This window comes from Megascapheus bottae, chromosome 2 (assembly GCF_031878675.1).
Source record: "Megascapheus bottae isolate mThoBot1 chromosome 2, mThoBot2.hap1, whole genome shotgun sequence".
Taxonomy (NCBI): Eukaryota; Metazoa; Chordata; class Mammalia; order Rodentia; family Geomyidae; genus Megascapheus; species Megascapheus bottae.
In genome coordinates, this window is record NC_143510.1 from 65,628,281 (window position 1) to 65,633,571 (window position 5,291).

Consider the following 5,291-nt stretch of genomic DNA (forward strand, 5'->3'; position numbering starts at 1 on the left):
TGACAGATTAGGCCCATTTGTGGTCCAGTCTACAATGATAATTTAAGTTACTCAGTTTGGACACATGCCTAATATATATATATTTTTTCTTTTTTTTTTGCCAGTCCCTGGGCTTGAACTCAGGGCCTGAGCACTGTCCTTGGACTTTTTCAAGGCTAGAACTCTACCACTTGAGCCACAGCACCACTTCTGGCTTTTTCTATGTATGTGGTACTGAGGAATCAAACTCCCGTCTTTGTGCATGCCAGGCAAGCACTCTACCACTAAGCCAAACTCTTTATTTAATCCGTCGTGGGGCTTGGACCCTGGGCCTGGGTGTTGTCCCTGAGGTGTTGTCCCTGAGCTCTTGAGCTCAAGGCTACCCTACTGATCTACCCCTAGAGCCAAAGCATCACTTCCAGTTTTCTGGTGGTTCATTGGAGATAAGAGTCTCACCATCTTTAGTGACCGGGCTGCCTTTGAACCATGATCCTCAAATCTCAACCTCCTGAGTAGCTAGGATTACAGGCATGAGCCACCACACCCAGCTATTTCTTCCTTTATAATGAAGCCTTAAGTTAGCTCATTTTCATGTTTACCTTGCTAACTTCCATTCTAGTTCCTTCAAATCTCTCCACTAGGACTGCTCATTGTTTATAAGGCCACAAAGGTAAAAAATCAAGAACTATGTATTCTGGATACTATTTTCCTTATTTCAGCCTCCTGATGAATCTTTTGAAGGAATTAAAGGTCTGGGTTAGAAAATTATCTCTAGGGCCCGAAGTATAGCCTAGTAGTAGAGTGCTTGCTACCATGAATGAAACTCTGGGTTTGATTTCTCAGTACTACATATGCAGAAAAAGCTGGAAGTGGTACTGTGGCTCAAGTGGTAGAGCACTAGCCTTGAGAAAGCCCAAGGACAGTGCCCAGGCCCTGAGCTCAAGCCCCAGAACTGGCAAAAAAAAAAAGTAAAGTAAAGAAAATCATCTCTGTGGTCTAATACAGCTCTCAGTTCCTGTAATTGTTATTTGTAAAGCCCCACAGGATGTGTAGAAGTATAAGCAGATGCTGGCCTTTTAACTGGATGAGACAGATGACCTTTTGTTTTGGTAGTGGTACTAATATCTAAACTCAGAACCTTGTGCTTGCTAGGCTGAAGCACACCCTTTTTTTAAAAAATGGAAATTGTTATTTTTTATTGTAATTAATAGAAGAGTTACATTATATTTGCCAGATAGAAGGTGCATTACTTAACAATCATTGCTACCCCTTCTCATGTTTTTGTCCCCATTTCCCTCCCCCACCCCTCCCCTCATCTTGTTTTCCCCCTTCCCTATCCTATTTCAAATAAACGAACATATATACAATATATCAGATAACAAGGTAAGATACTATAACAATATGAGATAACCAAGGGACAACAAAAGAGATGAGAAATAACATAGTACATTAGTAACAACAGTCGTACCTTATATGGCTCTTGTTTCTATATCCTGGAGGTCCTTCCATTTAACATCATACTATATGGCCTTATGTTTCTAGGCTTTGCCCTATTGTAAACCTCTGCTAGGAGAGTCCAAGGTTTATACTAATTAAGACAAACAAGGGAAACCATTGAGTCTGGCTTACTTCACTTAATATGATTTTTTCTAAGTCTTTCCACTTCCTTACAAATGGGTCAATGTCATTCTTTCTGACAGCAGCATAGAATTCCAATGTGTATAAATACCACATCTTGTTGTTGGTCATTCATCTTGTTGTTATCGATCATAGTGCTTGAACTCTGGTCCTGGGCACTGTCCCTGAGCACTTCAGCTCAAGGCTAATGCTTTACCTCTTGATCCACAGCACCACTCTGGCTTTCTGGTGGTTAATTGGAGATAAGAGTATCACTTGTGCCTGGGCTGGCCCTTCCTGAGTAGCTGGGATTACAGGCATGAGCTGCTGGCGCCCAGCTTTTTTTTTTGATAAGGACTCACACTTTTTACTCTGACCACACTTAGACTGTGATTCTTCTGCCTATGACTCCCAAGGAGCGAGGGTGCTGGACATGTATTACAGCAGCTTATCTCAAATAATTGTTTTGTAAAAGAACAAGCTATCAACAAAGGAAGCTTCCTGGAATAGTGAGCTCCAGAGGGTCTGCAGTGATTTGTTTGTGATATGCATGGTCTTGTGCAGACTCCTCCCTTCTTGTGGACAAGAGTTAGTCTGTAAGATTCCAACTAACTACCCAAAACCCATCAGAAGTGGAGCTGTGGCTCAAGAGACAGTACTAGCCTTGCATACAAAAGCTCAGGGACAGAGCCCACGCCCTGAGTTCAAGCACCAGGACTAGCACACACAAACAAAAATCAGGTTGGGTACTAGTGGTTCATAACTGTAATCCTAGCTACTCGGGACACATAAGATCCTTGGGAATCTGGCCCAAAGCTAGTCAAACGGAAAAATCCCTGAGATTTCATCTCCAATTACCCAGCAAAAAACTGGCACAGATGGTAGAGTACCAGCTTAGCAAGTAAGCCACTCAACAGTACACAGCCACACCTTAAAAAAAGAAAAAAGTTACAGTACTCCATGATACAGTTGTGTCTTTATAGATTCAAGACTGTGTCTTGCCCTTACCTAAAATCTCCTTCTTCCTCACTTGTTTATTTGCTGCCAGACTTCTTGTCATGCTTTCCTGCTATTAGACAATTGATTGCTTTAACAGAAACACACTCTCAGGGTTTGTGGCTCTTTCAATGCCCATTGGTGCATGTTTTTGCTCTTCATTTTGCAGCAAAATGACTTTTCATGAACTTTAAGTACTATTTTGAACTTTGTTATTAGTATATTTCAATTGTACAAAATACCAGAGCTTTTCATACCTATATAGAAATGTTTTCACTACTGTTTTTTGTTTTGTTTTTGTTTTTTGCAGTCCTGTGCTTGAGCTCAGGGCCTGAGCACTGTCCTTAGATTTTCTCAAGGCTAGAGCTCTACCACTTGAGCCATAGCATCACTTCCAGCTTTTTTCTATGTATGTGGTACCAAGGAATCAAACCTGGGTCTTTGTGCATGCTAGGCAAGCACTCTACCACTAGGCCAAACTCCCAGCCCCTTCACACTATTTTTATGTCTAAGAATTTTTAAACAAAATTTAGGTATATGTGTTATGCATTCCACTTCCTACCTATAGCAAGTAATATATGCTGAGCACTTAAAACCAGTCTTGGAACATAAGTGCTTGATAAAACTGTTATTTATATGGGCACATAGGAGGCTATTCTATTATATAATAAGGAAATGTCTGATAAGACAAAGTGCCTTCACATCTGGCAAGCAGCTGGAGAAGAAATAGCCATTGACACAGCCTGAAACCAGTGGCCTTGAGACTACTATATATGTACCCAAGAGTTGAGAAATGCTTGACTTTCTGTGCTTGAAGATTTTCTTTCTTTCTTTTTTTTTTTTTTGCCAGTCCTAGGGCTTGAACTCAGGATCTGAGCACTGTCCTTGGCTTACCGCAAGGCCAGTGCTCTACCACTTGAGCCAAAGCACCGCCTTTGGCTTTTTTCAGTGTATGTGGTACCAAGGAATCAAATCCAGAGCGTCATGCATGCTAGGCAAGCACTCTACTACTAGGCCAAATTCCTGGCCCCTATGCTTGAAGATTTTCTATGACATAAAATACTATGATAGGATTATTGTTTTTTAGTGGTACTGTAAGGGCCTTGTGTTTGCGTGGTAGGAACTCTATCCTCCCTAATCCTTGAGGGAGCCTGCCCCTCCATCAATGTCAGCCAGTGTTGATGGGAATAGGAAACGTCTGCCATTAGGCCTTACCGTTCTAGGCTTGATGGGGGCATCACAGCCACCACTTAGGTTTCAAGCTTCTGAAACAGACTCCCAATCAGCAACAGCCTCCGAATCAAGGTCTCCCTAAGCTTCCAAATGCAGGGAGGGGAATTTCTCTAAAGTCCCCTTCCCTGACCCTAGGACACACTTCCAAAATGCAGGGGGGGGGGGAATTTCTCTAAAGTCCCCTTCCCTGACCCTAGGACACACTTCCAAAAGAAAGGCCCTCGTCTGAAACCTTTCCTAGGAATCTCATCAAGTAGATTTGAAAGATTAACCCCTAAAGAAGAGACTACAGGTTTTTCATCTTTTCCTCTGAGGGTAGTTCAGGGAGATTACCTGTCTTATTATGTGCTAGGTAAGAAAATATTGTTTAAATGCAATGGAATTTGTACCAAGTCATTGTCTGCTCTTTGAGCACACATATCTATTAGAAAAATTATTTCCAACGCTCAGAAGCACCCAATCCAGGTTATTTACTAATACTATAATCCCTTGTTTCCGTCTCCTCCAGTGGCAAAATGTATGTAAGTCTGAATCTCACTGGCCTACCATGTAATCATTCTTCTATAACTTCCTCATGAGCATCAACCAATTCATAGCTAACATTTTAACCCCCGGTTAATCTATTGTTGGTTATTTTCAGTGAACTCTGGAGAATGAAGGGAAACTTTCTACCTCCTTTACATTATATATTTGTCCAAACCTGTACAATTACAACACCCAGAGTACTCCCCAATTCAAACTACAGTCTTTGAGTGATTAGGATGCATCTGTGTAGGGATATGGATTATAACTGTAAGCAAAGTGAAGTTCGAGTGGACATTAGTGTAAAGACAGAAGTGACCTTTAGGAAAAGCAGGTTTTGCTAGAGAAATCTGAGAGGGTATTGGCATTCTGGTCATTGTCCGGTGGGGGTGAGAAGAGCAACTGAGCAGACAGCTGAGTTTTCAGAGTAGGAACAGAAGGTATGGAGAGGCTGTGGGAGGAAGCTGGGGCTGTTGCCGACTGACTTGCAGTTACAGGACACTGAAACTTAGGTCTCCCTCTGAAGACCCGATGGGTGAGGCTAGATGGTGAGAAGTGCTTCCTGTTCCCATCAGCAACACACCGAACTAGCAAGGCGGCTGGCATCAATGTGGCTAGGTCTCAGCTCTTTTGTGAATCTAAATCTGCTTTTAAAAACCAAATTCACAGATGAGTTATAATCCTAGCTACTCAAGAGGCTGAGATCTGAGGATGGAGGTTCAAAGCCAGACAGGAAGGAATGTCTTATCTCCAGTTAATCACAGAAAAAGCCAGAAGTGATGTTGTAGCTCAATTGGTAGAGTTCAAAGCTCAGGACCAGTGGAAAAAAAGTTAAATATATATATATATTATACATATATATGTGTATATATACATATACACGTATATATACATATATATATTTGCCAGTCCTGGTTCTTGAACTCAGGACCTGGGTACTGTCC